Source organism: Scyliorhinus torazame, chromosome 28 (assembly GCF_047496885.1).
Source record: "Scyliorhinus torazame isolate Kashiwa2021f chromosome 28, sScyTor2.1, whole genome shotgun sequence".
Classification (NCBI taxonomy): Eukaryota; Metazoa; Chordata; class Chondrichthyes; order Carcharhiniformes; family Scyliorhinidae; genus Scyliorhinus; species Scyliorhinus torazame.
Genome location: NC_092734.1, coordinates 31,864,665 through 31,890,886, shown reverse-complemented (window position 1 = coordinate 31,890,886; position 26,222 = coordinate 31,864,665). Strand labels below are relative to the sequence as shown.

At 46.2% G+C, this 26,222-nt stretch overlaps 1 long non-coding RNA gene across 1 annotated transcript; it reads right to left on the bottom strand.

Annotated features, from left to right (window-relative positions):
- Positions 1-2,116: 2,116 nt before the first annotated feature.
- LOC140403469 (uncharacterized) lies at positions 2,117-25,525 on the bottom strand. Its single transcript, XR_011938331.1, has 3 exons — positions 25,398-25,525; positions 5,074-5,277; positions 2,117-2,507 (listed from the first exon to the last, which is right to left on the bottom strand). It is a non-coding gene; the product is annotated as an uncharacterized lncRNA (long non-coding RNA).
- Positions 25,526-26,222: the final 697 nt, after the last annotated feature.

The window sequence follows — 26,222 nt, the reverse complement described above, 5'->3', positions numbered from 1 at the left end:
GTTGGGGGAGGAGATTGAAGAGGGTATGTGGGCTGATGCCCTGAGTAGGGTTAATTCCTCTTCCTCATGTGCCAGGCTCAGCCTGATACAGTTTAAGGTCATTCACAGAACGCATATGACAGGGGCGAGGCTGAGTAGGTTCTTTGTGATGGAGGACAGATGCGAGAGGTGCTCGGAAAGCCCGGCGAATCATGCCCACATGTTCTGGTCATGCCCGGCACTGGATGGGTTCTGGAGGGGTTTCGCGAAGACTATGTCCAAGGTGGTGAAAGTCCAGGTCAAGCCAAGTTGGGGGCTGGCATTATTTGGGGTGGCGGACGAGCCGGGAGTGCAGGAGGCGAAAGAGGCCGATATTCTGGCCTTTGCGTCCCTGGTAGTCCGGCGGAGGGTCTTGCTCATGTGGAAGGACGTGAAGCCCCCCAGTGTGGAAGCCTGGATAAATGACATGGCAGGGTTCATTAAGCTGGAGAGGATAAAGTTTGCCTTGAGAGGGTCTGCGCAGGGGTTCTTCAGGCGGTGACAACCGTTCCTAGACTATCACGCGGAGCGTTAGAATGAGGTCGGTCAGCAGCAGCAGCAACCCGGGGAGGGGAGGGGGGTGTCCCTTTCGGGGGGGTATTTGGGCAGGCGGGGGAGTTTTTTTTTCCTAGGGGTACTTGTAAAAAAGCATATGGGAGGGTTCATATGTGCGGGAGAAACCCATTGTATAAGTTCTGTATTATGTTTGATTGATATGTTTATGTTCTGTTCTGTTCTTTTCTCTTTCTTCTTTTCTATTACGGGGGGAGGGGTATAATTGGTTGAAAGTTTTTGTTGGAAAAACTTTGAATAAACATATTTTTTTTAAAAATTATTGTCAGTGGGGAGAGGGTAACATGAACAGTAGTGGTCTGAGAAAAGGACGTTCATAACATTGAACTCAATTTGCCCAATACACCAAACATGCAGATCTTAAGATTTAGAGCTGAACTGACACTTCAAACCAGAAAATGTAGGATTCTGCCTGGAAGCTGATAATACCCATGTCACTCATGTTTGCCCCGGACTCAACACATCTGTTATGAAAACCGTCAGCCATCGTTTTTGTTAACTGTGGACTCAAGAATTCCAATGCTGTCCTGGCCAGCATCTTCCACTCTCTGTAAACTTCAGCTCACTGAAAACTGCTGACTACCCAACTCAAGACAGTTCAATCGACCCATCACCCTTGTACTTTCTGACCTACATTTCCTCCCAGTCTAACAATTCCTCAAATTTAAAATTCTCAGCCATGGCCTCACCGATCCCTATCTGTATAACCTCTTTGAGCCCCGCAGCCCTTTGAGATCTCTGCATTACTCCAGTTCAGGCCATTTACACATCCTGATTTCATTTTTAAAAAAAATTTAGAGTACCCAATTATTTTTTTCCAATTAAGAGGTAATTTAGCATGGCCAATCCACCTTCCCTGCACCTCTTTGGGTTGTGGGGGTGAGACCCAGGCAGACACGGGGAGAATATGCAAACTCCACAAGGACAGTGACCTGGGGCCAGGATCAAACCTGGGTCCTCGGCGCCGTGATGCAGCAGTGCTAACCACTACTCCACATGCCGCACTGATTTCAACTAGTGACTTTTCCATTGAATGACTGGTCCTTAATCTCTAGAATTCCCTCCTTAAACCTTTCTGCCTCTCTAGATCTCTCTTCTCCTTTAAGGTGGTTCTGAAAACCCACTTCATTATCTGAGGTTTTGAAATCACTGAGAAAATACCTCTGAATGTGTTATTACAATAAAGGTGCTATATAAATGCAGGCTACTTTTTTCTGAAACTCAAGCTTTGATATGATCCCTTTTCGGTGTTGAGTTGGCTGATCTGAACCAGGGCATTTACACGAGTCATACAATTGGCCTCATTGGCCTGTGTCAAGGAGGACCAATGCTAAGATTCAAAACTAAGAAAGAAAAACACCAAACGTGAAGTTTCGAAGCCTGAAAGGGGGTTCGGAGTCGTACACTTTAAACCTCACAGTTTTTATCCCGAAACCCACTACCAGGGTGACCAGCCTGAACTATGGTGTGCCCGTTCAAAGGTCACCACTGGCAATTGGATCATCTCACATGTTGCCCATGTTAATATCAGCTAATTCAGCACCGACCAGGAAATTAGGTTATATCAAGCTCTTCCTATTTGAGGTCACCCATCTATGGTTAGAAACACAGGAGCCATTGAAATCCAAACAAAGTAACTTAATAAAATAACATTCAGGCTGAAAATAAAGAGGCCTTGTTTACTTTTAATAGTGGAAGTCTGTTTAAATATTCCAGGCCCTACCCTACGATGATGCCAAAACTATCAATGCTATCGAACAAAACTTTGCAGGCCCTACCCATAAACTCAAACAATGAACTGTATATCCAGGTTAGTGTTGGCGGGATTGTCAGCTCCAATATATTTGTTGTTCACCAGACAAAGCTGCACTTGTGCTTGAAGCTTTGGTACAGCGATGATCGGAGTACTTTCAGTTCTGGAAAGGAAAGGGTTTACTAGCATCAGACTGTGACACGAACATTACTCTGACCATGGAGCTGCTGGAAGGATGGACTGACAGATATGTTTATAAGTAACCAAGACCTGTTTGTAGAGAATGTTTTGCTGTCTGCTAGAAAAGTTGAAAACTGTCGATATGTGAAACTTCTCACAAACTGAATGCTTAGTGCTTGAAATGTGTAGCAGGAACTGAGCCTTCCCGACAGATTCGAGCTCTGTTGCTGTTCTACATGGATGTTTCAGCCTTTGTCAGTGGTAAGACTCTGAAAACATGAATCAGGATCAGCAGTAGATCGTACAGCTCCTCAAGCTTACTGCATCATTCAGTAAGATTACGATCCATTTTCCTACCCTATTTCTATATCATTGATTCCCTTAACGCCCAAATATCCACCTTTGCTTTTGAAAATCTACCTTTAATTTTGGCGAGATCCAAAATGGCAGCAGGTTGGGCATCACAATCTGCCTACTGTGGAATAGTTTTATTACACACACGTACTGCCCCTGCTAACATGCCCAACAAGATTGCATCATAATGACGCAACTCAATTTTTCTACTAAACTGCGCTGATGATGCCAAAACTATCAATGCTATCGAACAAAACTTTGCAGACTATGCGCCAGAGAGATGGACTCTGCAGCCAGGCCTTTAAGAATTTTCAACTGAGTCAGAGGTTGTGGGTTCAAAGTTTATTCCGGATACTTCAAAATACAATATCAGCAAATACCTCAGTACTGTACAGAGGGAGTGCTGTGCTGTTGTTTTGAGACGTGAAGCATAAACTCCGTCTGCCTTCTCAGATTTACGTAGAGGATCCCAGAGCATAATTAAAAGAAAAACAGGGAGATTTCCCCAGTGTCCCAACTCTTGACCAAGAACACACTAAGGGGAAGTGCTGGTGTTTGTGATCGATAGGAGCACCGACAGCTGAGAAACTTACTCAGAAACAGATGAACAGCGCCTCATCTTTCAATTACTTTACACTTTACTGTTTACTTTGTAGTGATCTGTATATCTGATGGTATATGAAGGGTTAACAACTGCATCATAGTGTTAGACAACCACTAAATGGCAGCACTAGATTCAGGTATATAAACTGAACCTAGGAAATCCTCTCTCTCTTCGAACCAGGAGTGATTAGACAGCAAAGTGTTGGAGAGATACAGCTTAGTTGGCACGTGTCGTAAAACATAGCCAATACTCCTTCTGATTTACTTTATCATCAGCTATAGTTCTGTAGAGTACGCAAACTCTTTAGTATTTATATTCGTTATTCATTAAATGTTATTTGCTTTAAATTGAAGATTGGTAGTTTTATTGAAATCTAACCATCAGACCATTCTGGGAGTAAAGCAAAGAGTAACGACGTATTACGATCAGCCTTCTGGACTCAACATTGAGTTCAAGAATTTCGGTCAAATGTTCTTGTCCCCCGTTTTCTTTCCTTCTCTGTACTTGCTTAGTTTCCTTTCTTTCATCCAGCAGCACTCCTCTATGGACACGTTTCTTTATTTTCTTGCCCCATCTCCATTCCCTTTGGCCCTGGAGGACTGATTCTTCTGTCAGTCTCTCCCATCTTTCACTCTATCACAGACTTCCCTTTTGTAGTTGTCCCACCTACCTCTTGCTCAAAATCGATTACATTTCTCACTTGTGATGAAAGTTCACAGAGCTCAAACGTTAACCTTTTCCCTCTCCACAGATACTGCCTCACCCGCTGAGTATTTTCTGTTTTTATTTCAGGTAAATTGACGCTCCATCCTTATCTGTAGCAGGATGTTAAGGATCTCATAACACTGAAGGAGGGGGTGCTGTTTAGCTCAGTTGGCTGGACACTGGTTTTATGGTGCAGAGCAAGGCCAGCAGCGTGAGTTCAATTCCTGTACTGGCTGAGGTTATTCATGAAGGCCCACCTTCTCAACCTTGCCCCTCGCCTGAGGTGTGGTGATCCTCGGGTTAAATCACCACCAGTCACCAACCCCACCCCCCCCTCAAAGTGGAAAGCAGCCCATGGTCTTCTGGGACTATGGCAACTTTATTTTTATGAAGAAGCACACGGTGCATGTTGTGTAAGCAATTTACTGCCTCAACCAGAACCCCTGAAAACAGATTATCCATTCTTTTGCTGTTCACAGAACCTGCTGCATTTACCTACATAACAGCAGTCATCACACTTAAAGAAAATCAATGTTTCTCGGGACGTACTGAGGACATCATAAACTGCTACATAAGCATCTATCTTCCCCCTTTCCTAAGCTTCAGTCGAAGTAAGGTGAGGCTTCTGCCACACCATTATATTTTTTGCATTCCATACCAGTCTTCTAGTGCCTGTAGCCTCTTTGCACTGGGATTCATGGCAAGAAAAACACTGGGTTAAGATTCCCTCAAACTAAACCTCATTTGAGCTCCCTTTAGCTGGCAGAGGGGGCTGCGACTGTCCCATTTAATTGGATAGAAATCCATGTAAAAGTGAAGTACTGATATGTTGCAACACCTGCAGTCCTTATATTAAGGATCTCAACACTGTTCCAGGTTCACTTACCTTTGAGCTATTGGTTGGCTGGAGCAGAACGGACATGGAACCTGGTGGTTACTGTTGTCATCAGTTGATGATAAATTAGGTTCCTGGACAAAGTGAAGTTTGAGCTTTCATAATGACAACAGGCGCATCTCCTCCTCCAGAGATGAAGAGCAGCTCGAAGCAAGAAGAGGAAGACGACGGTTTCAAGTACCACTGCAGCTTCGGCTGAAATATCAGAGGTCAACAGTAATGTGGAGATTGTGTACATCGTCTAAGCAATAGCAAGACGGATTAAATATACTTTTGAGTTTTATTTCCCGATTGATTCCCTCCTCCACCTCCCCCCCCCCAACAATGCTCCACCAGCTGCATTGGTGTACCTATTCCTATTATTCCTAGCTGGGCTTAGACAGTGTGGGTCAACAGGCTATTCAACTGTGATTAGCCTTCACTGGCACTGGGTCAACATCCTGGAAATCCCCTCCTAAAAGCACTGCATGAGTGTACCTACACAACATGGATTGCAAGGACTATTTGAACAGAAGGCAGCACACCACCGCTTTCTTAAGGGATGGGCAATAAGTAAATAGGGATGGACAATAAACGTCCGTGACACCCACATCGCGGAAAAGGTGTGGGGATGAATGTTTTCCCCATGCCCCTTAAGGAGTAGGAGCTCCCCCGCTCGGGGTGGGGGGGCTTACCCGCATTTATATAAAAGGTCAGCCAGCCTGGAGCCGACTAACAGGCTTGAACGAGTACCCGATGAGGTTCTACCGGTACACATGTAAATAATTGTTGTAAAATAAATGTTGTTTACTTTTTGCTTATTTTGGATTCCCTGCGCCTTAATGAAATTAATCCCCAATCCTCACTTGACCTCTGCGAGTATACATATTCAGCTGCAGTCACTAGACATGGGATGGGTGAGGGAAGCGTGGCAAATTTGTTGGCTGCAGGCTGTCATGTGATGAAATGTCCAGGAATACATCCAGCCTGAATTGGCACTTTGAGTTGGGAAAATCTCTTCATGTGATGGCTTTATAGGTTGGTTGGATGGTTCTAAATACTGAGCAGAAGGGAATGGTGTCCTGGCTTCCTTTTACCAATTTAATTTTCCTTCATGATCAACATTTGCAAAGTAAAAAGGGTCAATTCAAGTTGCTAAATCTCATTTGAAGTCAGAACATCTGTACAGCAGCACAGCTCATTCCCAGCCCAGACAATTTACTCCCTGCTCTCCATAGTTCACTCTTGCCCGACATCAAGAAGCTGTTTATTACCCTTTTCTCACTTCTTAATTCTCAAATGCCGGAGTAGCTATGCTGTTACAGACTTATTGAGAAAACTCTTATGAGGTTCCGGGCCTAACGTGTGGAATTCTTCCCATAGTTTTTGACTCACTGAAATAATTTCACAGTAACTCCCCACCAGCTCCCACCCAATTCAGTCAACTGTTTAGCTTATTGCGGAGTTAGGCAGTTTGGAAATTCCCTGTTATTTCTTTGATGCAAATGAAACAACCATCTTCTTTCCTCCACTGCAAACCATTTGTTAACCTCCACTGTCTCCTCCACCCTGACCTCCTGTGATAAGTGTACTTTCGCCACCCTCTCCCTCCCCATTTCTCATCTACATGAGTAACATTGTCCGAAAACACATTCATTTTCACAGGTATTCTGTTGACACCTAGCTTCATCTTACCACCACCTCTTTAGACTCCTCTAATGTTACCAAATTACCTGACTATTTATCCAATATCCCAGAAATTTCTACCAATTAAATATTAAGAAGTTGGAAGCCATTGTCTTCAGTCCCTGCTCCGAACTCCTTTCCCTAGCTATTGATTCCATCCCTTTCTCCAGCAACTGTCTGAAACTAAACCAGACTGTTCGCAAAACTGGTGTCATATTTGACAAGATGAACTTCCGACCATATATCTGCACATTCACCAAGACCACCTATTTCCACCTCCATTGCAAGAGGATTCGAGTACAGGAGCAGGATGTCTTGCTGCAATTATACAGGGCCTTGGTGAGGCCACACCTGGAATATTATGTGCAGTTTTGGTCTCCTTATCTTAGGAAGGATGTGATAGCTATAGAGCGGGTGCACTGAAAGTTTACCAGACTGATTCCTGGGATGGCAGCACTTGCGTACAAGGAGCGATTGAATCGGATAGGATTGTATTCGCTGGAGTTCAGAAGAATGATGAGGGATCTCATGGAAACCTATAAAATTCTAACAGGACTAGACAGGGTAGATGCAGGAAGGATGTTCCCGATGGTCGGCGTCCAGAACCAGGGGTCACAGTCTAAGGATACCGAGTATACCATTTAGGACAGAGATGAGGAGAAATTTCTTCACCCAGATAGTGGTCGGCCTGTGGAATTCATTGCCACAGGAAGTAGTTGAGTCCAGAATATTGTGGGCGGGATCCTCTCAGCCCAGAGCAGGGCTGGAGAATCCCCGCGACCGGCGCAAATCGCGCCACGCTGCCCCGACGCCGGCACGCAATTTTCTGCAGAGCAGAGAATTGGCGCCGGTGTGGCTGGCGCCCGTCGGTCAGGGGCCGCTCTACGCGGCTGGTCCGCCGATTCTCGGCCCGGGATGGGCCGAGCGGCCGTCAGGAAAACGGCGAGCCCGCTGGCGCCGTCCACACCTGCTCTCAGCCGGCGGGACCTTGGCTTGGGAGGGTCAGGCGGTGGCCTGTGTGTGGGGGGGAGGGGGGGGTCCGACCCCAGGGGGGCCTCTGGTGGGCCTGACCCCGGGGGGGGGGGGCTCCGTTGTGGCCTGGCCCGCAATCGGGGCCTCTCTGATTGGGACCTCCTATCCTACATGCCAGCCCCTGTAGTCCAGCGCCATGTTGCCTCGGGGCCCGCGCGTTGAGGGAAGCTACTGCGCATGTGCGCGTGAACCGCTCCAGTGCCGTGCTGGCCCCCTGTAGGGGACAGAATTAGTCATCGGGTCGGCCCGTTCACGCTGTCGTAAAACACAACGGCGCTTACGGCGGCGTGGACACTGCCGCGGGATTAGAGAATCCCGCCCTGTATGTTTTCAAGGAGCAGTTACGTATATCACGTAGGGTGAAGGGGGTCAAAGGATATGGGGGAAAGCGGGATTAGGCTATTGAGTTGGATGGTCAGCCATGATCATAATGAATGGCAGAGCGGGCTTGAAGGGCTGAATGGCCTCCTCCTGCTCCTATTTTTTCTGTTTTCTATAATGTTGCCCAGTTTGACCACTGCCTCAGCTTATCTGCTGCTGAAATCCTGGGCTCGGTTTTGTGCTTCCTGCCAGCAGATTTGAAGACTCTTAAAATCGAGGGTTTGGCCTTCCTGTTGCCTACCCACATGCCTTTGGCCTGTCTCAAAATTAATTCGAGTTGGTGATGGCATCAGGTTGCCCACCTACCCTTGAGCTTATTGAAACCCCAAGATGGGGGCAGAAATCTCACCTTAAAGCAAATAACACTTAAATTATTGAGGGGCAATGACAAAATTCTGGGTGGGCTCACCAACAACCTTTTAAAAGCCAGGGTGGGGGATAGTGTGTACCATGGAACCCCTTAAAATCAAGCCCCTTCATTCTTGTCTTTCCAAACTTGCGTCTCAGATATTCTAACTCATCCCTGGCCAGCCTCCCACATCCACCTTTTGTAAACTTGAGCCCATTCAAACTCCTGCTGCCCTTACACAATAAATCCCATTCATCTATCACCTGTGCTCGCTGTTCTATGCTGACTTCCTATCAAGCAACATTCCAATTTTTAAACTCTGATCCTTGCTTTCACTCACTTCCATGGCCTTGCCCCTTCCTACCCCTGTAATCTCCAATTGCACAACCCTCTGAGTTATCTATGCTTGTCTTATTCTGGCCTGTTAAACAACACCAATTTTACTTGCTTCACCGTTTGTGGCCATGCTTTTAGCTGCTTTGCTCTTTTTAGCCTTAGTTTTATTAGCTCTGATTATGTCACCTTTGCTCACGAGTCGCCAGGTTCTTTCTGATACCGCCACGTGGTTCAAGCTCGAGGTATGATTAATAAGTCAGCACACCGCTTAGTAAGGTTGAAATCAACGGTCATTTATTATATACAACAAGTAATGCTTACACAATAATCCTACTATCTATATAGAAACCTACCACTACTGGCCAATACTTAACTTTAGGAAGGGCCCACCAGGTCAGGGAAACGAATGGCTTATCGAATCGGATCTGGCCCGCGGGATTCAAAAAGGCTGATACGGGTCGATGGCTAGGAGTCTTTATCGGGTAGCGATTGCTGGTGTCAAACTTACAGTTTCTGGTCGATGTTCTTGCGAAGGTCTCGAGCAGGAGAAGAAGGCAGAGAGAGAGCGATCTGAACTTGGCCCCTCACTTTATAGGGCCCAGGGGCTTCCCGCCTCTCGGGGCGGCCCTTGACCCTGAGTCCCAAGTGATTGGACTTGTTCCTAATCACTGGGTTCGATACATCCAATAATGGGGCGATTCCTCGATCGGGGGGTGGTCGTTCACCTGTCTTTGTTTCGGCCACTGCAGGCGCCGAGAGGTCTGGCCCGGCATTCAATTGCTAATATGTTGCAATTGTTCCCGGTGATAGCCGATTAAACTGCAGATGTCTGGGTTGATGTGCTGCTAATAGTCTTGAGTATTGATCTGGGCCGACTTCCCCAGAGCCGAATACGCTATTCTGTCTGCAGCTGTCCGTTTGTGTCCTGTTGGCTGCTTTTCCCATCAGCCTTTTCGGTTAGCCATTTTAAATCGGGTTTTGGCCAAATTAGTAGGGAATCAGCCATTTTAGATGGCTACACTGCCGAGACCCTAACAATGGAATTCCTTTTCTAAGCCTCTATTCCTTTAAGACGCTCGAAAAACCTATCTCTTTGATCAAGCTTGTGTCCATCCCCCTTGATATTGCCTTATGTGACTCAGTGTCTTAATTTTCCTTTACAATTCTGCTATGAAATGCCTTGTTATGTTAAAGACGCTAGATTAAAAAGTTGTTGTGGATGCATCAGTTGCCCAGTATGTGCTCCAGCCACGCTGAGTTCACAGACCATCATTTTATATACTTTTCAGAAATCAAAAGGATTTGTAGATAAGACATGAACGAGCATATCTCACTATATTTTGCTTGAGGCAGTTTTATATTTTCAAGATGCAACTGATTTCTGAATGTGGTCTGGTCCAAGATAATAGGTGTTGGTCACTTTTCATATATCGCTCCTTTAGAGCGGGCTTAGGTTCGGACTGGCTGGTATTGTTGGATTGACAGGACTAATCTCGGTTCTCTCCTCTGTTTGGACTCCTGGGGCAAAATTCTCCCCCAACGGCGCGATGTCCGCCGACTGGCGCCCAAATCGGCGCCAATCAGACGGGCATCGCGCCGCCCCAAAGGTGCGGAATGCTCCGCATCTTTGGGGGCCGAGCCCCAACATTGAGGGGCGAGGCCGACGCCGGAGGGATTTCCGCCCCGCCAGCTGGCGGAAATGGCGTTTGTTGCCCCTCCAGCTGGCGCGGAAATGCGGCGCATGCGCTGGAGTGTCAGCGGCCGCTGAAAGTTTCCCGGAGCATGCGCAGTGGGGAGTGTCACTTCCGCCTCCGCCATGGTGGAGGCCGTGGCGGAGGCGGAAGGGAAAGAGTGCCCCCACGGCACAGGCCCGCCCGCGGATCGGTGGGCCCCGATCGCGGGCCAGGCCACCGTGGGGGCACCCCCCGGGGTCAGATCGCCCCCCCCCAGGACCCTGGAGCCCACCCATGCCGCCTGGTCCCGCCGGTAAATACCAGGTTTAATTTACGCCGGCGGGACAGGCAATTTCTGGGCGGGACTTCGGCCCATCCGGGCCGGAGAATTGAGCGGGGGGTCCCGCCAACCGGCGCGGCCCGATTCCCGCCCCCGCCTAATCTCCGGTACCGGAGACTTCGGCGGGGGCGGGGGATTCACGGCGGCCAACCGCCATTCTCCGACCCGGCGGGGGGTCGGAGAATGACGCCCCTGATGACTGAACCTTCAAGCCTGCACATTTCCAGAATTTTCAGCTTTTGTAGTTAATTAACCTCTCTTCTTTTGGTAGCTTTATTTCCAATATTGTCTCTCTTATCAGTTGTAATTTCTGCTGACTGAGATGGGAAAAAAGCTTTCTTCCTCAATTGCAATCTTACTTTACAGACAACACGTATATAACAATCTAGACAGCACTAATTAAATTATGCACGATAAACCTTTCAGGTAAAGTTTTACTTTTTTTGACTGCTTGAACAGTGACTCAACATCAATATATTCCATTTGATGTGCAATCTTGGTGGCTTTACCAGAGGCTGGAGCATCCATAGGTACTTTCAGACATGATCTTACCTTTGAAGGCACACAATTTAAAAAAAATCTTTACCATTTGTATCTTAAGCAAGAGGAACACTGTATAACTGCAGAGAAATTGCATCTCTAACCAAAGAGAAAATGCTGGAAAATCTCAGCAGGTCTGGCAGCATCTGTAGCGAGAGAAAAGAGCTAACGTTTCGAGTCCAGATGACCCTTTGTCAATTGCATCCCTAAGATTGGACACACTACAATGAGCCAAAAACTTAAGAGAGTTGGCACAAGTAATAATAATAAGCTTTATTATTGTCACACGTAGGCTTACATTAACACTGCAATGAAGTTACTGTGAAAATCCCTAGTCGCCACATTCTGGCGCCTGTTCGGGGACACTGAGGGAGAATTCAGAATGTCCAGGACACTGAGGGAGAATTCAGAATGCCCGATTCACCTAAAAGCACGTCTTTTGGGACTTCTGGGAGGAAACCGGAGCACCCGGAGGAAAGCCACACATACATGGGGAGAACGTGCAGACTCTTCACAGACGGTGACCCAAGCGTGAATCGAACCCACGGCGCTGTGAAGCAACAGTGCTAACCACTGCTACCGTGACGCCCACAGGCTATTTGTAATGAAACAAACTGAGCTTTTGTAGGGCACTGCAGCAATCTCAAACCCAGTTTGGAGGGAGTTGAGAAGAGTTCAGATTTTTCCAAAGTCTGGATCAGTTTAAAAAACACATGAGTGGATCAGGAATTTTTAGACAGGGACACCTTAAATGGGGTGTGAAGTACAAATTAAACCAACACACATCGCAACAGCATTTTGGTTTACAAAGGATTTAAATAAACAGGTTTAAAATAAAAGATAAGAGCAGAACTTCCAGCTAGACGAGAATGGATTGATTAATTTCTCTAACTGCATGTCATTGCAGCTTTCTGAAAATATCTAGTTAATTAAGTTAATTTCATGCTGGCAAAATCAAAAGTATAACCAGAGCAAACAACAGAACCTATTCATTTCATTTCCTTACCAGAGACAGTTAGTGCAGTAAAATTGTTACGGTATTTCAGCAATTTACTAAACATCATTGCTTATGGATTGGTTGCTTCTGTTCACGTGATCTCTGCAGTTACATTAGCAATAACTCCTTGTACTGTATCCACGTTACTATGTCCACTGAGAATCATCATTTCACATCAGATTGCCATAGCTTTGTCATAAGGCACCAGGGAAGAAAAGAGATGACCGCCTATTCCCCAGTCAGGCTGGGAGATCAGACCGCTGTGAGTGACTGCAATTGATTTTGCAGACACAATTTGTACATAACTATCAGCCAATCGCTGCATTTTGTTTGAGTCTCTCCTCCTATCGCCTGGTGTTATTCCTACCTACCTCAAAATGTCAGTCCCTCTGTAGCCCATTGCTAGCTCTGCCGCTGCCCACGGACAAATTGGCGTCTGCAATAGGTGTCTGGATGGGTCTGGGAATAGAGAATCTCAAAGCAATGTAACAGTTATGATGCTGGACTAAGGATTCAGATCAGAGTTTGCATTTAGTTTTAAAATCTGGAGATAAATAAACTGCTGATGTAAAAGTAACCATGAGCTGTCAGATTATTTTTTAAAAACTTACTGGATCACTCGTCATTTAGGGATGGGAACAAATTGGGCTGGTCTATATGTGACTTTAATTTGTTTTATTAAAAATAACATTTTTGGTGTTAATATTGTTTTCATTTAATTTGAAGATGGTTAAGATGAAAGGAAACTTGATTATTATAGTGGATAGAGAAGGTGAGGCTTCTGTGGTGGTGATCAAGATAATGGCAGGAAAGAACTGTCCATGGGTGTTCACAATTAGCTTACTGTTATGGGCCAGGGCTTAGAAACCCCAAAGTGTACTATGAAGCTCACCTGACCTATAACTTTTATGTTGAATGAAATGAAATGAAAATTGCTTATTGTCACGAGTAGGCTTCAATGAAGTTACTGTGAAAAGCCCCTAGTCGCCACATTCCGGCGCCTGTTCGGGGAGGCTGGTACGGGAATTGAACCGTGCTGCTGGCCTGCCTTGGTCTGCTTTAAAAGCCAGCAATTTAGCCTAGTGTGCTAAACCAGCCCCTAATTTGGCTAGGATGAGCACAAGAGCCTTCACTTCAGGTGTGATTCATCAGACTTCCTAGGCACTTTTATCAAAACAAAGTTTATTATAAGAATGTGGTTAACATATATAAAATGCTTAGCAAGAATTTATCAATTACAAACATGAAAAAACACACAACAGCTACAGTAATCTATGTAAACGACTCTGAATGAATCCCCCTTCGTAGCTGTTCCAATTCAATACAAAATCCAATAAACCAAAACCCCTTTCAAGGGCGTGGCCCAGCACACTGTAATCTCACTTGAATGGGACTGGTTCTTTCCCTGAGATTCTGGTCCAGCCTCCAACCAACAGATTCAAAACTCCTTCCGGAAAGCAACTCTATCTTTAAAGTTACCAACGCAGTGTGCCATGCCTAATGTGCTTTCAGTTCACTGGAATAGCTTTAATATAGAGAAACACTGATTTTTTTCTTCTGCAGACCAAAGCAACAAACCGAATCTGAAACCAAAACACTAAACCCACTCTCACCTGACAGCCACAGCCCAGCTCCACCCACAAATGACATCACTGAAGTTGTGCTACAAGCCATGTGATTAAAGGGTCACTCACATGACATTACAGGCCAAGAGAATCTTCCCAAACTAATGGGTGAAGGCTGTAAAAGAAGCTACTCTGACTTCAACATGAGAAGCATAGATTGAAACCTATAAATTGGACAATATCTTTGAAAATGTGACGCCGGGCTCAAGATTGGATTCCTAAAATTGGTCAAGAAACCCTTTCAAGAAGGGCAACTATTGAACCTAATATTAAACGGTAATTAGGAGATGGTGGAACATCTTGGCATCAGTGACCACAATATGTAGCTTGTCACAATATGTAGCTTGTGTGATTGAGCAAAGTGAATAGTTAGCCAGGAGAGTTATTTGGATAATCATTCAAATTTGGATCAGTAGATTTTGAGGAGTAGATGAAGAAAACTAAGCAGAGTTCCAGAGAAAGAGCAGGGAGTAGACAACATTATAAATATTCAGAGTAATCGCAAAGCCCGTTAACCCATCACCACTGTGCTGACTGATCTACATTGAATCCAGTCCAGAACAGCTCAGTTATAAAATTCTAATTCTCATGTTCAAATGCCTCCATGGTCTCACCCTGCCCTATCTCCAACCTCCCCCAATCTTACAACCCTCCAACTTCTCCTCATGCTTCCAGTTCTAGCCTCTTGCACATCCCCGAATTCCTTCATCCAACCAGGTGAGGTTCACGCTAATTGGAAAATGTGCGCGGCTAAGTTAACAAATATAGAATTGGTGGGGGGGAGGGGGGGGCCGGAGATATCTGATTACATTTCTTCAATCACAAATGCTGGAAGTGCTTAGCATTTTTGGAAAGATAAGCAAGGTTAACGGGTGGAATATAATGCACTCCTCGGTGGTGAGTTTGGTGATGGGGGAGGGGGGGGCATTTAATCAGATGGAAGGTAGAGACTCCACCACCTTACCGCCTCCACCCCAATTAAGTGTTGAATCTGGCAGGAAGGCCTAAGGTATTAACCCAGCAGATGGCTGGGGAGCATGGCAAGCAAAGCTGTGTGGAGGAGGGGGTGGGGGGTCCCTTGGTCAAAGGTACAGTGCCTAAATGGGAGGAGGGGACCTATTGGAAGCTAACCACCCTGCCCTTGCTGAAGGAGGAGGGTGGGGGGGAGGTCCCGCAGAAAGTTAATCCCTTGCCCTTGCTGCCGATCTCTCTATCTCCAACCCTGCCTCCACCCCACCATCTCTCTCCACAGATGCAGCCTGACCTGCTAAGTATTTCCAGCATTTTCTGTTTTTATTTCAGATTTCCCATATCTGCAATACTTTTCAAAATCATACATTTGGCTTCTTCCTCCTACTAAAAATTGTCAAATGTTGCAGTAATCTAGGAACTGTGTCCCAAACAAACCTAATTTTCCTCTTTCCCTTTCCACTCTGCAGACATTGGTGTTAAAGGTTTGTTGATGTAACACAACAGATTTCTGAAAAGTAAAACGCAGCTGTTGTCCGCATATCATTGCTCCCAATTTATAATGGGACATTTCAATTTAGGCAGCGCACTTTAGGAAGAATGTGAAGGCTTTGGCGAGAGTATAGAAATGATTTACTTGAATGGTTCCCAGGATGAGAGACTTCAGTTAAATGGACAGATTGGAGATGCTGGGATTGATCTCTTTGAAGAAGAGAGGTTTGAGAGATGATTTGAGGTGTTTAAAAGCATGAGGGGCCTAGACAAAGTAAATAGAAACTGTTTCCCATTGGCAGAGGTGGGAACCAGAACACACCAACAGAAGGTGAATGGCAGAAGGACCAATGAGGACTTGAGGAAAAACATTTTTACGCCACAGTCTTTAAGAACTGGAATGTACTGCTGAGAGTGTGGTGGAGGCAGATTCAATCATGACTTTCAAAAGGGAATTGGGTAAGAACTTGAAGAAAAAGGTCTGGGCAGAAGAAGTAAGACTAGCTGAGTTGCTCCTGTGGAGAGCTGGCATGAATTGTGAGGAGGCTAATGATAGAATTCTAGAGATCATAGACAGGCTGGTGGAACGGGTGGACATGTGACAGATGAGATTTAATGCAGAGAAGTGTGAAATAGTACATTTTGGTAGGAGAAACAATACTCAAGAAGCTCGATGCCATGCAGGGCAAAGCAGCCCGCTTGATTGCTACCATTTCCACAAACATTCGGTCCCTCCACCACCGCAAACAGTGGTAGCCATGTGTACCAGCTACAAGATGCACTGCAGCAACTCGCCAAGATGCCTTACACAGCACCTTCCAACCCATGACCACTACTATCTAGAAGGACAAGAGCAGCAGATACCTGGGAACCACACCACCTGGAGGTTCCCCTCCAAGTCACTCATCATCCCGACTTGGAAATATATCGGCCGTTCCTCCACTGTCACTGGGGCAAAATCCTGGAATTCCATCCTGAACAGCACGTAGGTGTACCTAAACCTCAGGGACTGCAGCGGTTCAAAAAAGCATCACCTTCTGAAGGGCAACTAGGGATGGGTATTAAATGTTGGCCTAACCAGCAATGCCTGCATCACATAAATTAATTTTTAAAACTAAAAAAAAAATGCAATAAAAAATAAAGACAATTCTAAAGGGAATGCAAGAATAGAGAGACCTGGCTGGTCTATGTACACAACTTATTGAAGGTGACAGCACAAGGTTGAGAAAGTGGTTAAAAGGGCATGTGGGAGGATGGGATCGTTGTTATTGATATGGGTTTTGACATTACATTCGTTACTGATTATTGTTTATTGTTGGGTGTAAAGTTGGGATAAAATGTGAAAAAGGAGGAGAATAAAAAATATTTTAAATAAAAAGGGATTGCACAATCCTGGGCTTTATAAAATAGAGGCATAGAAAACAAAAGCAAGGAAGTATGATGAACCTTTATAACATTCTGGTTCAGCTTCAACTGGAGTATTGTGTCCAAGTCTAGGCACTGCACTTCAGGAAGGTTGTGAAGTCCTTAAAGAGGGTAAAGGTAAGACTAACAAAAATGGTTCCAGCGATGAGGTACTTACAAGAATAGATCAGAGAAGCTCAGGTTGTTCTTAGAGAAGTGGCGGTTGAAAGGCAATTTGATAGAGGTGTTAAAAATCAGGGGTTTAGCAAAAGGATTTAGAGCCAGAGGACACCAAAATAAAGTGATTGGCAAAAGAACCAAGGGCGATATGAGGAAAATCCTTTTATGTAGCAAGTGGTGAAGATCGAGAATGACTGACTGACCTGAAAATGTACTCGAGGTAGGTACAATTGTGGCTTTCAAATAATGGATAAGAACCTCAATAGAAAATACTGCAGAATTACAGGGAAAAGACAAGAAGGGGTCTATCTGAGTTGCTCTTGGAGAGGGCCAGCAATGAAGTGAGTGGCCTCTTTCTGTGCTTTTAAACGTCAGGAGGAAAGCTCTCCTCTGGCTGGAGACATGCCCATCCCTCTTGGAGAGGGCCAGCAATGAAGTGAGTGGCCTCTTTCTGTGCTTTTAAACGTCAGGAGGAAAGCTCTCCTCTGGCTGGAGACATGCCCATCCCAAAGAGTGATGGTTTTAGTTGTTGAAGACCAATCACCTCAGCCCCAGGATATCGCTGCAAAAGTTCATCCGGGGTTGTGTCCTAGGTTCAAATGTCTTCAGCTACTTCCTCAATGATCTTACCTCCATCTTAAGGTCAGAAGTGGGAATGTTCACAGATTTGTTCTCACTGGAACAACGGAGGTTGATAGACCTGATAGAGGTCTACAAAATTATGAGGGGCATAGACAGAGTGGATAGTCAGAGGCTTTTCCCCAGGGTAGAGGGGTCAATTACTAGGGGGCATAGGTTTAAGGGACAAGGTTTAGAGAAGATGTACGAGTCAAGTTTTTTACACAAAGGGTAGTGGGTGCCTGGAACTCGCTGCCGGAGGAGGTGGTGGAAGCAGGGACGATAGTGACATTTAAGGGGCATCTTGACAAAAACATGAATAGAATGGGAATAGAGGGATACGGACCCAGGAAGTGCAAAAGATTGTAGTTTAGCCAGGCAGCATGGTCGGCACGGGCTTGGAGGGCCGAAGGGCCTGTTCCTGTGCTGTACTTTTCTTTGTTCTTTGTATGTTTATGCAGTGTTCAATCCCATTTGTAACTTTTCAAATAATAGATCAGTCTTTATCCACATGCAGAAAATCCAGGACAACTTTCAGGCTTGTAGCAAGTAACATTAATGCCACACAAGTGCCAGGCAATTACAACCTCCAACAAGAGAGAATGTAACATCACCCCTGGAAATGTAATGATATTACCATCCTTGAATCCTCCAGCATCAACATCCTGGGGGTTACCATTGACCAGAAGCTTAACAACAAGGGGCTGTTAAGCACAGGGCTAAATCGCTGGCTTTGAAAGCAGACCAAGGCAGGCCAGCAGCACGGTTTAATTCCCGTAACAGCCTCCCCGAACAGGCGCCGGAATGTGGCGACTAGGGTTTTTTCACAGTAACTTAATTTGAAGCCTACTTGTGACAATAAGCGATTTTCATTTCATTCATTTCATTTCACTAGTGTAGTTATAAAAACAGGTCAGAGGCTGGTAATTCTGTGGTAAATAATTCCTCCTGGCTTCCCAAAGTCTGTTGACTATTGACAAAGCAAAGTCAGGAGTGTAATCCACTTTCCTGGATGAGTGCAGCTCCAACAACGCTAAAGAAGCTCGACACCATCCAGGACAAAGCAGCCCAACTGATTGGCACCCCATCCACCATCTTTAATGCTTACTCTTTCCACCGCCAACACAAGGTGTAGCAGTGTGTACCATCTGCAAGATGGACATCTGAAATGTGCCATGGCTCCTTCAATAGCACCATCCAAACCTGTAAACTCAAACCCTAAGAAGAATAAGGGCATCAGATGCATTGGAACGGGTGGCACAGTGGTTAACATTGCTGCCTACAGCACTGAGGACCCGGTTTCTATCCCGGCCCCGGGTCACTGTCTGTGTGGAGTTTGCACATTCTCCCCGTGTCTGCGTAGGTTTCACCCCCACAACCCAAAGATGTGCAGGTTAGATGGATTGCCCACACTAAATTGCTCCTTAATTGGAAAAAAGTAATTGGGTACTCTAAAATGTTTTTAAATGGTGCATCGGAATAACACCACCTGCAGGTTCCCCTCAAAGGCATTCACCATCCTGACTTGGGGAATACATCACTTTCCTTCACTATTGCCATATCAAAATCCTGGAACTCCCTCCGAACAACACTGTGGGTGTACCAACACCATTCAGGAAGACAGCTCACCACCATCTTCTCAGGGGCAATTAGAGATGGGCGATAAATGCTGCTTTCAACACAATGGTGTTTTCCAGGGAGGATTTGATGAATAACTGCCGGGGGCAGGATCCCTAGCATTCCTATTCTAAGCTAAAAGGCAGTGAGTTTTAAAAATCCACCATAGTTCGCCCTGACATGTGGTTCTCTGCAATGTGTGGTGGGTTGGTTTGATGGGGGTGGTGGGAGGTGACAATGGCCAGAGAAACCATTTTAGTGATGTTTGATGATGGATAAATATGGACCAGGTCCCTGGGGAGAACCTTCTTGCTGTCCTTCAAATGGTGCCAGTGAATCATTGACATCGATCTGAGAGGTTTGACGGTTTAACATCTCGTCTAAAGATAGTGCCTCCAACAGTGCAGCACTCTCATAGTACTGCACTGGAGTGTCAACCTAGTTAACAGGCTCAAGTAACAAGTGATCCCTGCTGGAAGGTGTAACCTGGATCCAGCTTGGTTGTGATGTTCTCTGTACTCAAACAGTCCCCTACTGTCAGCGTTCAGGTTAACACATGAAGATTGACCGCTCAAGCCACGTATCGGGGGTAACTGGCACCTGTGGAACAGTAAGGAGCCTGGCAATTAAAGGGAGGTGGGACAAAGTTTTCATTCAGCTGGAAAACTCTTGACATGTGGGAACGCATCTGTTGCTGCTGATGTACTCCTCGCATTGTGCCATCCTATCTGATCACACAAAAGTACTTACAGAGGAGACTATCTGTACTAGTGGAGAGTGTGCTTGTAAGATGATCTGAGGTCTGCTCTGGCAGTGCCTAATGTTGTGTTATTCACCTTGGGGTAACACGGACTGCAACTGGATGCAGTTGTACTTGAAAGTAGATTCCAAACTTTGATGTGAGTTCAATACGCTTTATTGAACTTCTTAAGCAGTGCACACAGTTCACTGTGGGTTTGACACGCTACTAATCTAAGCGTGCTTACTATAACTAACTGGACCAGAATAGCTCTGAGCCACGTGTAGAAGGTGCTAACTGATATATACACCCTGACTGTCACTACAGTTGTCACCAGTGGAAAGAGGCAGAGTGCTGATGCCTCGTGTGTTTTATAGTGGGAGACCACCCTCTAGTGTTCTGCCTGGTGATTGGTTGTGTTCTGTCCTGTGTGTTGATTGGCTGTACTGGGTGTCTGTCACTGCCTGTCTGTATCTCATTATGTGCATGAGTGCATATCATGACATCCCCCCTTTTTTAAAAAAATGTTGGTTGCTTGGAGCATATGCGACTGTATTTACATGGATAACTATTTACATTAAATGGCAAGTGGATGAATATATACATGAGAGGTGTCTAGCGTGCAGATACAGAACAAAATTTACAAGAGAAATGTCTGTAAGTCCAATCCTTGGGGCTTGCGGCGGATCCTTGTCCACCGCCTGAGAGATGGAGGTGGGGGCGACGGCGCTTTGACAGGCGAGATTGCTGCCAGAATGGTGGCCTCATGGTGCGAGGTGTCCGGAGGAGGCATAACAACATCTGGAAAAGTAAGATCTGGTGGTGGGCAGGCAACTTTGCGCAGTGCCCTTCTGTTGCGCCTGACAATGGAGCCATCAGCCATACGAACTACAAACGATCTGGGAGCAGCCTGTCGAACAACAACAGCTGGAGCTGACCAGCCTCCATCAGGTAGCTTGATCCGAACAGCATCTTCCGGAGATAGCACAGGCAAATCGGTAGCATGAGCATCGTACGTCAGCTTTTGCCGGTTCCTGAGTTGCTGCACCTATTGCAGCCCTGGGAGGTGATCCAGATCTGGTAAGTGTATGGCCGGAACAGTCGTTCGCAGGTCTCTATTTAGGAGGAGTTGAGCCGGAGACATACCGGTGGACAGAGGGGTTGCCCTGTACGCCAACAGCGCATGGTTGAAGTCAGAAGCAGAGTCCACAGCCTTGCAGAGCAGTTGCTTCACTATCTGGACCCCTTTCTCGATCTTCCCGTTGGACTGTGGGTAGTGTAGGCTTGAGATAATGTGGTTGAATTGGTACGACTTGGCCAAATTGGACCACTCTTGGCTGTGGAAGCAGGGACCATTCTCACTCCTGACAGTGAGTGGAATACCATGCCTGGCAAATGTCTCCTTGCCGGGCTTGATGACTGTCCTTGATGTGAGGTCTGACAGCTTCACAACTTCCGGGTAATTTGAGAAGTAATCTATGATGAGCACATAGTCACGCCCATTGGCGTGAAAAAGGTCGATTCCTACCTTGGACCACGGAGAGGTCACGATCTCGTGTTGCTGGAGTGTTTCTTTTGTTGAGCAGGTTGGAAACGCTGGCAGGTCGCACAATTGAGGACCATGTTGGAAATGTCCTGGCTGATTCCAGGCCAATAGATAGCCTGCCGGGCCCTTCGTCTACACGTTTCGACACCTAGGTGTCCCTCGTGGATTTGTTTGAGCAGACTGTGAGGAATAATGATATGACCTAGCTTGAGGAGGATCCGCTCGACGACTATCAGGTCGTCCTTCACATTAAAGAACTGAGGGCATTGCCCTTTTTGGCAGCCATTTGCGAAGTTGTGCATTACACGCTGCAGAAGAGGGTCTTTGGCAGTCTCTCCACGAATGCTGATCACTCTTTCATCTGAGGCCGGGAGGTTGCTGGCACACAGCTGCACTTGTGCCTCTGGCGGATGAAGTCAACCTGTTCACAGGGCGAGGTGATGGAGCGGGACAGGGCATCCGCAATTATCAGCCCCTTGCCTGGTGTGTATACTAACTCAAAATCGTACCTTCAGAGTCGAAGGAGAATGCCTGGAAGCCTGGGTGTCATGTCATTCAAGACCTTATGAATAATATGGACCAAGGGTCCGTGGTCAGTCTCCACTGTGAATGTTGGTAGACCGTAGACGTATTCATGGAACTTTACAATGCCGGTTAGGAGGCCCAGGCACTCTTTTTCTATTGGGCATACCTGTGTTCAGTAGGAGTCATGGCCCTGGACACATAAGCAACTGGAGCCCAGGACGAGGAGTCATCCCTCTGGAGGAGCACCGCACCAATGCCATCCTGGTTTGCATCCGTGAAGATATGTGTTTCCCTGTCCGGGTCAAAAAACGCTAGTACCGGAACAGTGGTGAGCTTTGCTTCGAGCTCGAGCCACTCTGCTTGATGTGTGGGTAGCCACTGGAATGTAGTGGACTTCTTCACCAGATGCCTGAGAGCCGTGGTGTGTGAGGCCATGTTGGAATGAATTTTCCCAAGAAGTTCACTATTCTGCGGAAGCGTAGTACCGCCTTTTTGTCTTCCGGGGTTTTCATGCCGTTAATGGCCTTGTCCGTGTCCGAATCTGGTCGCACACCCTGCTGGGATATCTAGTCGCCCAAGAACTTGTTGGATAACATGTCAAAGGAGCACTTGGCCTTGTTCAGCTTGAGGCTGCATGGACACGTCAAAAGACTTGTTTGAGACGAGAGATGTGTTCCTCGGGGGTCATGGACCATAAGATTACATCATCTACGTAGACACGCACACCCTCAATGCCCTCCATCATCTGCTCCATGATCCTGTGGAAGATTTCAGAGGCTGAAACAATGCCGAATGGCATACGGTTATAACAGTACCTTCCAAATGGTGTGTTGAATGTGCAGAGCTTCCTGCTGGACTCGTCCAATTGTGTCTACCAGAAACCACGTGATGCATCTAGCTTTGTGAAGAATTTGGCGTGTGCCATCTCACTGGTCAGTTCCTCCCGCTTTGGGATTGGGTAGTGTTCCCGCATTATGTTCCGGTTAAGATCTTTGGGATCTATGCATATCCGCAACTTTCCTGAGGGCTTCGTCACACAGACCATGGAGCTGACCCAGTCAGCCGGTTCCGTCACTTTGGAGATGATGCCCTGGTCTTGGAGCTCCTGTAGCTGTGCCTTTAAACGTTCCTTCAGAGAAGCCGGCACCCGGCGTGGTGCATGGATTACAGGCGTGGCATCAGGCCTGAGTAGGATCTTGTAGCAGTATGGCAGCATACCCATTTCATCAAACACATCCGGATATTGAACAAGGATGTCATCAATGTCAGCCTGAAGATCCACATTGGAAGAAGACAAGGCATGGACTCGCTGTACGAGGTTGAGTAGCTGGCATGCATGGGCACCAAGCAGGGATGCCTTATCAGGCTTGACGATTTAGAATCGCAGTGTGGCATTGATGGTCTTGTTGGAGACGAAGAGATGACAAGATCCGAGTGCAGTTATGGCATTACCATTATAATCGAGGAGCTGGCAGGCTGGCGGAAGAATTTTGAGTTGCTTTTTAATGCGGTCAAAATCTGCTTGAGAGATGAGATTGGCAGAAGCACCAATGTCCAGCTTGAACTGGATACTGTATTGATTTACTTGTATGACAGCACGCCATTCATCCGCGGAATCCACATTGAGGATAGATAGGCGCCTTGCTGAATTTGAGGAGGCATACTCACATGTAGTGATGATGCCCACACGATAGGGGGACGCCAGGCAGTCGTCCTCTGGATCCGTAGTGCTACCAGGATCAGAATCCAGTAAACCTTGCTGTACACATCGAACGCGCTTGCGTTAGAAGTGGGATCGCTGGCCCTTGACTGGTGGTGCAGACCTGCACAAGGCCGCATAATGTCCAGGCTTCCTGCAATTTAAACATCACTTGCCTTTTGCAGGGCATTGCCGCTTTAAGTGGGCGGTGCCGCAGTTCGGGCACGTCATGACGTTGACGTCGTTACGCTCTGTGCATCGTCGCACATGCGCAGTGTGGTCAGCCGATGTTCGCACCAGCGCAGTCTGGTTTTCGGCAGCTTCATTCTCCCGTTCGTGTTGCGTGTGCGTGGGGCCCCGGGAAAAGAGCGCAGAATGGCCGCTTTCATCGATACTGAGGCGCTGCATCCGGGCGATGGCCTGACCACTCTCTGCCTCATGGGAGCCAAGTTTTCGTATTCTGCCGATTTGAGACGGGAGTACCGATTTCTGGCATGCTCATGCATTATACATGTCTCGATTGTGACTGGCAGGGTCATGTGCTTAATTTTGAGGAGTTACTCCCGCAAGGAATCGGAGTGCATCCCAAACACGATCTGATCCCTGATGATGGAAACAGCGGTGTCACCATAATTGCAGGACTGCGCTAATATATGGAGATGAGTTAGAAAGGATTGGAAAGGTTCATCCTTACCCTGAAGGTGTTGCTGGAAGATATAGCGCTCAAAGCTCTTGTTTGTTTCGACTTCACAGTGACTGTCGAACTTCTTTAAAATGGTCTTGAATTTGGTCTTGTCCTGGCCGTCGGTAAAATTAAGCGAGTTGAAACTCTGGATGGCTTGGTCCCCCACAGTTGATAGGAGCAGCGCGATTTTTCTGGCATCGGACGCATCCTCGAGGCCTGAGGCCTCAATGTAGAGGAGGAACCTTTGCTTGAAGACCCGCCAGTTGACGCCGAGATTGCTGGAGATCCGCAGCTGTGGTGGGACCAGGATCTTCTCCATGCCGCTGGAAGGCACTCGCTGGTTGTCACGGAATCACTCGAGGTAAACCACTTAGAGAAAATAGACTACTGGTACCATGTCGTGTTAATCATCTTGGGGTAACACGGACTGCAACTGGATGCAGTTGCACTTGAAAGTAGACTCCACGTTGTGATGTTAGTTCAATACGCTTTATTGAACTTGTTAAGCAGTGCACACAGTTCACTGTGGGTTTAACACTCTACTAATCTAAGCGTGCTTACTATAACTATCTAGACCAGACAAGCTCTGAGCCACGTGTAGAAGGTGCTAACTGATATATACACCCTGACTGTCACTACAGTTGTCACCAGTGGAAAGAGGCAGAGTGTTGATGCCTCGTGTGTTTTATAGTGGGAGACCACCCTCTAGTGTTCTGCCTGGTGATTGGTTGTGTTCTGTCCTGTGTGTTGATTGGCTGTACTGGGTTTCTGTCACTGCCTGTCTGTATCTAATTATGTGCATGAGTGCATATCATGACACCTAACCCACATGAAGGTACAGAAATCAGTCTTTGCTTTTCCAAGTCAGTACCTAGAGGAGACACAACAAGAGATTGTACTTACTAGCCATAGACAGCAGAAGCTTTTGCAGTGCTGTGTATTCAACGTGTTGGAGTTCAATGCACCCCCTTTATGTATGCATTCCAGCTAATTAACTGTCCAACATTGCCATCCAGCCAATTAACAATCTGACACTGAACATTGAGGGGGGTGACCTCTGGGTGAGGGGGGAGGGGTGACCTGGAAACAGTCTCTAATACCCAGAAGGAAAAGCAGGATCAAGGAATTGCAAAGCCTTTGCATCTTTTAAAGGCAAATTAATTAATTTTTGAATCAATACGAGGCAGTGGTATTGATTTTGAATTGACCAGCAAAGAGCCACAGAGTGATCTGTGTTATAAACAGTTTTATTCCTAAGTATGTGGCACCAGTAATGCAGAGAGGGAAAGTTAATTTTTAAAAATGTAAGAAGTGAAACTAACCTGCCGTGTATCCAGTTTGAATTCTTTAAAGCACGTCTGTGAAATGTAAAGGAAATGCGTAAAGTAAATTGTACAGGACGCAGTTCCCACACTGTTCTCAAGTACAAGTTAGACATTTGATGGACTTATGAATGACAAGAGCTGACTAAAACTATGATCTTCAATTTAAACCAGTAACCTTAAGCTTCTCAAAGTAAATCAATATTAATATATTCCATTTTAAAAATTTCACACATTTAAATTGATTTGATCACATAACTTTATTCAACCTTCGAGTTCAAAAGTAGAAAAGATTGATATTTAATTTAAATATATGATTTAATGTTAAGATAAAAGAACTATCTTCTACGTTCCTTTCCTATCATTCCATAGATGAACAAAGAAATTGAACTCAAGGATATCCAAC